General features: G+C 40.9%; 1 pseudogene; it reads left to right on the top strand.

Annotated features, from left to right (window-relative positions):
* Positions 1–1,212: 1,212 nt before the first annotated feature.
* Positions 1,213–9,962, top strand: LOC140956439 (uncharacterized; annotated as a pseudogene).
* Positions 9,963–10,330: the final 368 nt, after the last annotated feature.

Here is a 10,330-nt window from a genome sequence, read left to right as displayed (position 1 = left end):
TTATTCTTTGTTCCGCTTTCAGATCTGATTTGTTTTATTATTCTTCGTCGTTCGTGAATCTGTGATACACGAAACTTCGTGTCTTATTGTCTCTGAATTTTCGGAATTTTCAGAGCAGGAAAAAAAAAAAAGAGTACCAAAAATCCGAAAATTTGCCAATATTTCTTTTTGATATTTTGTTCTATTCCTTTTTGTGAGACATATAGAAGTGTCTCACACAGTCAAAAAAAAAATTATCTATTTTCAACTTGCTTGCCTACGCAGACCACGTGAGTCGATCGCATTTGTTCACGAGTTTGAACTTGATTGTTTGATAGACGAATTCAAAGCTTGAGCACCCTTTAGAGAGAGACATCAAATTCGAGTGGACAAATTTGAGTGTGAGTGTTATTTCTTTGGAATGACTAGTGTGTATTTGTTGCGAGCAAACAAAATACGAGAGGAGAGACGAGTGAATTTCTTTGGAGAGATCGTGAGAATTTGGGTGAGGAATATTTTTTTCTTCTACTCACGTTTTCTTGCAGGTACAAATCTGAAATTAAATGGAGAAGTAGGTAGGAGATAATTCGAACCCGGGGTTATCTAAGTTTCAAATGGAGTCGTTGTTTGGGCATTTTAGTAGGATGTTGAAGGTTCAGATGGAGCCATTACATGAGCGGTTGGATAGGCTTGAGGTTAGTACGAGTGAAAAAAAAATCAAAACCTAAAAATATGAGTAGAGGAGAAGAAGAGGAAGAGTTTGATTTTGGAGGCGAAGAGGAGAGCCAAAATGATAATTGGGGGAGGAATGGAAGAGGTAGAGGAATTGGTAAAGGTAGAAGAGAAGCCGTTCGGGGTAGATATGATGGGAATAGGGAAGATGGTAATAGGGGTAGTATTAAGATGAAAATACCTTCGTTGCATGGGAAATGTGATCCGGAGGCATATTTAGAGTGGGAAAAGAGGATAGAGTTTGTGTTTGAGTATCACCACTATTCCGAACAAAAGAAGGTGAGGTTGGCGGTGGTTGAATTTTTAGACTATGCTTTCATTTGGTGGGATCAATTAGTGACCACTAGGAGGAGGTACAATGAGAGGCCCATAGAAACTTGGGATGAGATGAAGAGAGTAATAAGAAAAAGGTTTGTGCCCAACCACTACTATAGGGACATGTTTAAGAGGCTACAAACTTTAAGGCAAGGGGTGAAGAGTGTTGAGGACTACTATAAGGAGATGGAAGTAGTCATGATTAGGGATAATATTGAGGAAGGTAATGAGGCGACGATGGCTCGTTTTCTTTGTGGTTTGAACAGGGAAATCCAAGAGCAAGTTGAGCTTCGGCACTACTTGGATCTAGACGAAATGGTGCAAATTGCCATAAAAGTGGAGCAACAACTTAAAAGGCGTGGAGTTGGCCGCACCAATCAAACCGGAGGTTCATCATCTTCATGGCGATCAAATGTGGTGAAGCGTGAGGAGAATAAGGTGGTGAGCAAGCCCAAATTTGAGACCAAACAAGAGGCACCTAAGCAAGGAGTGCAAGGTAAATCTGAAACTCCTTCTAATCGATCTAGAGATACTAAATGTTTTAGGTGTCCAGGNACAGGGAGAACTTGTTACACACTAGGTGTTTTGTGAATCAAAAGGTTTGCAATTTAATCATAGATGGGGGGAGTTGTGCTAATGTGGCTAGTTTTGAGATGGTGGAAAAATTGAGCTTGCCTACACTAAAGCACCCTCAACCATATAGACTTCAATGGTTGAATGATTGTGCGGAGGTGAAGGTGACAAAACAGTTGTTGGTGTCTTTTTCGATTGGGAAGTACATTGATGAGGTTTTATGTGATGTAGTGCCAATGCATGCTTGTCATATCTTGTTGGGTAGGCCTTGGCAATACGATAGGAAGGTGACTCATGATGGTTTCAAGAATAACTATTCCTTTATGTTAAAAAAGGATTCCATTGTATTACTTCCTTTGTCCCCAAAGCAAGTGTTGGAGGACCATTTGAAAAAGAAAAAGAGAGATGAGGCCGAAAGAAAGAGTGAATTAAAAAGTGAGGTGGCCTTGGAAAATAAAAAGGAAATGGCTGAAAAAAAGAGTGATCAAAAGAGTGAGATAGCCATACAAAAGAGAAAGGAGAGGAAAGAAAATGAGGGAAAAGAAAATGAGAGGAAAGAGGCCAAAAAGAAAACATACATGGCCCAAAAAAGTGAGTTGAAGCAATTGATGCACACACATGAACCACTTGTGTTGATTCTTTATAAAGAGATCCTCTTTAACACAAGTGATATAGCCGGGTCCCTTCCGAGCATTGTTGTTTCACTTTGCAGGAATTTGATGATATATTTCCGGAGGAGCTACCTCAAGGGCTACCACCATTGAGGGGGATTGAGCACCAAATTGATTTGGTGCCCGGGAGTGCATTTCCAAATCGTCCAGCTTATAGGAGCAATCCGGAGGAGGCTAAGGAGCTTCAACGGCAGGTAAGTGAGTTGTTAGATAGGGGTTTTGTGCGTGAGTCCATGTCTCCTTGTGCTGTATCTGTTTTATTAGTTCCTAAGAAAGATGGCTCATGGCGTATGTGTGTGGATTGTAGGACAATCAATAACATAACCATTAAGTATAGGCATCCCACAACTAGACTAGATGATATGTTAGATGAGTTGTATGGTGCTTATATCTTTAGCGAAATTGATTTGAAAAGTGGTTATCACCAAATTAGGATGAAGGAAGGTGATGAGTGGAAAACTGCTTTTAAAACAAAGTACGGGTTGTATGAGTGGATGGTGATGCCATTTGGCTTAACTAACGCTCCTAGCACCTTTATCAGGTTAATGAACCATGTCTTGCGTGCATACATAGGAAAATTTGTTGTTTACTTTGATGATATCCTAGTATATAGCAAAGACTTGGATGAGCATGTTGATCACTTGAAACTTGTGCTAATCACACTAAGGGCTGAAAATCTATATGCTAACTTAAAGAAATGTGATTTTTGTACAAGCAAACTTGTCTTCCTTGGTTTTGTGGTAAGCTCACAGGGGATACAAGTGGATGAGGACAAGCTAAGTGCTATTCGAGATTGGCCATCGCCTACTACTGTTGGTCAAGTCCGAATTTTTCATGGACTTGCAAGCTTCTATAGGAGGTTTGTAAAGGATTTTAGCACATTGGCTGCACCCATGACAGCGGTGAACAAGAAGAACGTTCCATTCCATTGGGGCGAGGAGCAAGAGAAGTCTTTTAATACTATTAAGCAAAAATTAATTAATGCTCCTTTACTTGTTTTGCCTGACTTTGCTAATACGTTTGAAATTGAGTGTGATGCTTCAGGCGTAGGTATCGGCGGAGTTTTGATGCAAGGGGGACGGCCCGTGGCGTACTTTAGCGAGAAACTCAATGGAGCCGCCCTGAATTATCCCACGTACGATAAGGAGTTCTACGCACTTGTGAGGTCTCTAGAGACGTAGCAGCACTACTTAAGGCCTAAGGAGTGCGTGATTCATACGGATCATGAGTCTCTAAAGCACCTTAAGGGGCAACAAAAGCTGAACAAGCGGCATACCAAGTGTGTGGCATTCATAGAGACATTCCCCTACATGATCAAGTAAAAACAAGGTAAGGAAAATGTAGTGGCCGACGCACTATCACGAAGGTACATACTTTTCTCTACCTTGGAGTCTAAGATATTGGGGTTTGAGCATGTCAAGGAGTTGTATGTGCTAGATGAGGATTTTAAGAGTGTGTTTGAAACATGTATGCTTGGTCCACATGAAAAATTTTATTTGCATCATGGTTTCTTGTTTAGAGAAGATAGGTTGTGTATCCCTAAATCATCAATTCGCGAATTACTTGTTAGGGAGGCACATGGGGGTGGTTTGATGGGACACTTTGGTGTGGCAAAAACTTTAAGTGCATTGCATGAACATTTCTATTGGCCACACATGAAGCGTGATGTTGAGCGTGTTTGTGATAAGTGCATAACTTGTAGACAAGCTAAGTCTAAAACACAACCACATGGATTGTATACACCACTTCCTGTTCGTAGTGAGCCTTGGGTTGACATTTCTATGGACTTTGTTTTGGGGATTCCTACGATTAAGAAGGGGAGGGATTCAATATTTGTTGTTGTTGATAGATTCTCTAAGATGGCACATTTCATTGCTTGTCACAAAACTGATGATGCTTCAAACATTGCGGATGTGTTCTTTAGAGAAGTCGTTAGGTTGCATGGCATGTCTAGGACTTTTGTTTCTGATCGCGATGTTAAATTCTTGAGTTACTTTTGGAAGACTTTATGGGCTAAACTTGGCACAAAATTGTTGATTTCTACTACTTGTCATCCTCAAACGGATGGGCAAACTGAAGTTGTCAATAGGACATTAGGAACACTTTTGCGTGCTATTCTTAAAAAGAACTTGAAGAATTGGGAAAATTGTTTGCCATTTGTTGAGTTTGCTTATAATCGTTGCGTGCATTCTACTACGAACTATTCGCCATTTGTAATTGTTTATGGTTTTAACCCTTTGACTCCGTTGGATTTGTTGTCTTTACCTGTGAGTGAAAGGTTAAACATGGATGTCAAGAAGAAAGCCGAATTTGTTAGGAGCTTGCATGAAAAGGCCAAGGCCAACATTGAGAAGAAGAATGAGCAATACACCAAGCAAGCCAACAAGGGGAAGAAAAAAGTGGTGTTTGAAAAAGGTGATTGGGTATGGCTACACTTGAGGAAGGAAAGGTTTCCTGAGAAACGACGTTCCAAGCTACTATCGAGGGGTGATGGACAATTTCAAGTCCTTGAAAGGATCAACGACAACGCCTACAAACTCGATCTACCAAGTGAGTATAACGTGAGTACTACTTTTAATGTTAGTGACTTGTCGTTGTTTGATGTAGGTGATGAACTAGATTTGAGGACAAATCCTTTTCAAGAAGGGGAGGATGATGCGAACACGGATGTGCACGTCCCAAGGAAAGCATGGGGTCCCTTAGAGTTACCTGCGGGACCAATCACGAGGGGACGACTGAAGAAGTTTAAAGAGGTGTTACAAGGGTTTATGAGCAATAAAGAAGGACTTACAAGCAAGGTGCAGAGTGCTGAAGGGTTCGTGATGCATGGGAGTAAGTTTGGGAGTCATAAGAACACCATTCAAGTGATGAACGAAGAAAACATCCAGAATGACCCGCGCCCGAGCGGTAAAATACTACCGCCCGAGCGCCAAACGCACTGACCAAGAGATGATTTCCAGAACACTCGGCGCTCGAGCGGTCATTTTCTACCGCCCGAGCGCGAATAGCCAGAAGACCTGGCGCTCGAGCGGTCAAATTCTGCCGCCCGAGCGCGCCTGCTGCGAGAAGAAAATCTTGTTTCCTTGTTAAGAATCCTAATTATCTTGGTAACTTGATTTTGAGTATCTTTTAGATTGTACACAATATTATGGACGAAAATTTGAACACTTTGGAGATTATTATTATTGAGTTTATTAAAGTTTTGAGTTTTCTCTCAACTTTTTCAAGGCTTTAGCTTTGTTTTCAAAAATCAAACTTATCAAAGTTTTTAACTTTGTGGCGTTTGTCGATCGTGCTTGTGCGGATTGTCTTAGACTTGTTCTTTGAAGGTTCGTCACAATTTTCGATTATTTATCTCATGATTATTTGTTGCTAAACTTCAGAGTTTAGAGGTGAAAATCACAACACACACACTTGATTCAAAAGATCGGGACAACACGAATTCCTTGTTTGATATTAAATTGGGGACGCGATTCATATTTAATCGTGTTTGCTTTTATTCGTACGTGGATTCACATCATACCGGTCAGTTCAATTGTTTTACCCAGTATACTGTGGCAGTAGTCTGATCAAACGTACATTATTAAACCCGGTCGCCAGTTATCGGTCCGGTCGCCAGTTACCGGTCAGCTCAGTTCAGTTCAGGGACCACTTGCGTAGACCATAATCTCACCGGAAAATTATTACAAGTTATTTCATGACAGGGCTCCAAGGAGAAACCATTTTCATTTATGATTTCTCAGTTCAGTTATGCACGTATTATAATTAATCATGACACGTTATTTTTACGATACGCCTCATGACATGATATCCTCACTTGCATGCAAGCTTATTATTTATGTACTTGTTATTTACAATATATGCATGTTGAGTCTTTAGACTCACTAGACTTGATTGTTGTAGGTGCTGATGATGATGTCGAGATCGAGGGCGGGGACCAGTGAGCCAGCTCGAGTCTGCAGTAGTAGGACCCGAGGACCTCAGTTCAGCATTTATTATTATTTGATTGCTCAGACATTTTTATACATTGTTGGATAAATTTTTATCTTTTGTTTCGAAAAATGTTAATTTCTTCCGCTGCCACTTTGAACATCAAGCTTTATTTATCAGTTCAATTATGAATGAGGCAATTTTATTTATTTAAAAAGAAAATTTTTAAATTTTCCGCAATTTTTCAAGCACGGATTTTTAGTCCTTTACAGTGACCAAGCCCAAATTTGAGACCAAACAAGAGGCGCCTAAACAAGGAGTGCAAGGTAAATCTGAAACTCCTTCTAATCGATCTAGAGATGTTAAATGTTTTAGGTGTCAAGGGTTAGGTCATATTTCTAGTGAATGTCCTAATAAAAGGGTAATGGTTTTAAATGACTATGGTGAGTATGAGTCTCATAGTGAGGGTGATGATGATGAGATGCCTGCGTTAGAGGATCCTGATGAGGGATATGAGGCGGTTGTAGGTGAAGCACTAGTGACTAGGCGTATCATGAGTGCCCAAGTCAAGGAGGAGGAGACTAACCAAAAGGAGAACTTGTTCCATACTAGGTGTTTTGTAAACCAAAAAGTTTGCAATCTAATCATAGATGGGGGGAGTTGTACTAATGTGGCTAGTGTTGAAATGGTGGAGAAATTGGGGTTACCTACATTAAAGCACCCTCAACCATATAGGCTTCAATGGTTGAATGATTGTGCGGAAGTGAAGGTTAACAAACAAGTGCTAGTGCCTTTTTCTATTAAGAAATATGTGGATGAGGTCTTGTGTGATGTGGTACCAATGCATGCTTGTCATATCTTGTTGGGTAGACCGTGGCAATATGATAGGCGAGTGACACATGATGGGTACAAGAATAGGTATTCATTTGTATTGAAGAAGGAATCCATTGTATTACTTCCTTTGTCCCCAAAGCAAGTGTTTGAGGACCATTGAAAAGAAAAATGAAATGGCTGAAAAAAAGAGTGAGACAGCCTTACAAAAGAAAAATGAGAGGAAAGAAATTGAGATGAAAGAGGCCAAAAAGAAATCATATATGGCCCAAAAAGGTGAGTTGAAACAATTGATGCATACACATGAACCACTTGTGTTGATTGTTTATAAGGAGATCCTCCTTAACACAAGTGATATAGCCGGGTCCCTTCCGAGCATTGTTGTTTCACTTTTGCAGGAATTTGAAGATGTATTTTCGGAGGAGTTACCTCAAGGCTTACCACCATTGAAGGGAATCGAGCACCAAATCGATTTCGTGCCTGGGAGTGCATTGCCAAATCTCCCGCCTATAGGAGCAATCCGGAGGAGACTAAGGAGCTTCAACGGCAGGTAAGTGAGTTGTTAGATAATGGTTTTGTGCGTGAGTCCATGTCCCCTTGTGTTGTGCCTGTTTTATTAGTTCCTACGAAAGATGGCTCATGGCGAATGTGTGTGGACTGTAGAGCAATCAATAACATAACCGTTAAGTATAGGCATCCCATACCTAGACTAGATGATATGTTAGACGAATTGCATGTTGCTTGTATCTTTAGCAAAATTGATTTGAAGAGTGGCTATCATCAAATTAGGATGAGGGAAGGTGATGAGTGGAAAACTGCTTTTAAAACCAAGTATGGGTTGTATGAGTGGATGGTCATGCCTTTTGGCTTAACTAATGCTCCTAGCACCTTTATGAGGTTAATGAATCATGTCTTGCGTGCACATATAGGAAAATTTGTTGTTGTCTACTTTGATGATATCCTAGTGTATAGCAAGAATCTACAAGAGCATGTACACCACTTGAGACTTGTGCTAATCTCACTACGGGCTGAAAGTTTATATGCTAACCTTAAGAAGTGTGATTTTTATACAAACAAACTTGTCTTTCTTGGCTTTGTTGTAAGTTCACAGGGGATACAAGTTGATGAAGACAAGGTAAGTGCTATTGGGATTGGCCAACGCCTACTACTGTTGGCCAAGTTCGAAGTTTTCATGGTCTTACAAGCTTTTATAGGAGGTTTGCAAAAAATTTTAGCACACTGGCAGCACCAATGACGGCGGTGATCAAGAAGAACGTCCCATTCCATTGGGGCGAGGAGCAAGAGAAGTCTTTTAATCTTATTAAGCAAAAGTTAATTAATGCTCCTTTACTTGTTTTACCTGATTTTGCTAATACCTTTGAAATTGAATGTGATGCTTCAGGTGTAGGTAGTGGTGGAGTCTTGATGCAAGGAGGTCGACCGGTGGCGTACTTTAGCGAGAAACTAAATGGAGCCGCCTTGAACTATCCCACGTACGATAAGGAGTTCTACGCTCTTGTGAGGACTCTAGAGACGTGGCAGCACTGCTTAAGGCCTAAGGAGTTTGTGATTCATAAGGATCATTAATCCCTAAAGCACCTTAAGGGGCAACAAAAGCTGAACAAGCGGCATGCTAAGTGGGTGGCATTCATTGAATCGTTCCCATACATCATCAAGTACAAACAAGGTAAGGAAAATATAGTGGCCGACGCACTATGTGCTGGATGAGGATTTTAAGAGTGTGTTTGAAACTTGTATTCATGGACCACACGAAAAATTCTATTTGCATAATGGTTTCTTGTTTAGAGAAGATAAGTTGTGCATCCCTAAATCATCCATTCGTGAATTACTTGTGAGGGAGGCACATGGGGGTGGTTTGATGGGACACTTTGGTGTGGAAAAAACCTTGAATGCTTTGCATGAACATTTTTATTAGCCACATATGAGGAGTGATGTTGAGCGAGTTTGTGATAAGTGCATAACTTGTAGGCAAGCTAAGTCTAGGACATAACCACATGGATTGAATACACCACTTCCTGTTCCTAGTGAACCTTGGATTGACATTTCTATGGACTTTGTTTTAGGGTTGCCTAGGACTAAGAAGGGGAGGGATTCGATATTTGTTGTTATTGATAGATTTTCTAAGATGACAAATTTTATTGCTTGTCACAAAACTGATGATGCCTCTCACATTGCAGATTTGTTCTTTAAAGAAGTCGTTAGGTTGCATGGCATGCCTAGGACTATTGTTTCTGACCGTGATGTTAAGTTGTTAAGTTACTTTTGGAAATCACTATGGCCTAAACTTGGCACAAAATTGTTGTTTTCTACTATTGTCATCCTCAAACGGATGGGCAAACTGAAGTTGTTAATAGGACTTTAGGAACACTTTTACGTGTTATACTTAAGAAGAACTTGAAGAATTGGGAAGATTGTTTGCCATTTGTTGAGTTTGCTTATAATCGCTGCATGCATTCTACTACTAATTATTCGCCATTTGAGATTGTGTATGGTTTTAATCCTTTGACTCCTTTGGATTTGATGTCTTTACCTGTGAGTGAAAGGTTGAACCTGGACAGCAAATTGAAGGCTGAATTTGTTAGGGGGTTGCATGAAAAGTTCAAGGCAAACATTGAGAAGAGAAATGAGAAATATGCCAAGCAAGCCAACAAAGGGAAGAAGAAGTTGATCTTTGAGAAAGGTGATTGGGTGTGGCTCCACTTGCGGGAGGAAAGGTTCCCCGAAAAGCGTAGTTCAAAGCTACTACCTAGGGGCGATAGACCATTTCAAATTCTAGAAAGGATCAATGACAACGCCTACAAACTCGACTTACCAGGTGAGTACAATGTGAGTTCCACTTTCAATGTTACTGATTTGTCGTTGTTTGATGAAGGTGATGAACAAGATTTGAGGACAAATCCTTTTCAATAAAGGGAGGATGATGCGAACACGGTTGGTCAAGCCCCAAGGGAAGCATGGGACCCTTTAGAGTTGCCGGATGGACCAATCACGAGGTGACGCGTAATGTCCGAAATGTAATTACTGTAATCAGAAGGGGGTTAATTAACAGTATTGAGATTGCAGGAGCTCAAGTGGAGAAGCCGGGCGTCAGTGCAATATAAGCCAAGAAGTTGGACACAACCTGTGGCACCCGAGCGGTAGAAAAGGACCGTTCGAGCGCCAGTGCATCACCAGCTTTGCCTTTTGACAGAACGTTTGGCGCTCGAGCGGTAGTTTTGACCGCCCGAGCGCCAGTGGATAGCAAGTGAGCACTCGGGCAGAACGTTCCGCGCCCGAGC

The sequence above is a fragment of the Primulina huaijiensis genome, chromosome 2, assembly GCF_012295235.1.
Source record: "Primulina huaijiensis isolate GDHJ02 chromosome 2, ASM1229523v2, whole genome shotgun sequence".
Lineage (NCBI taxonomy): Eukaryota > Viridiplantae > Streptophyta > Magnoliopsida > Lamiales > Gesneriaceae > Primulina > Primulina huaijiensis.
Note: the sequence above shows the minus strand (reverse complement) of the source record. Positions and strands in the feature narration are given on the sequence as shown.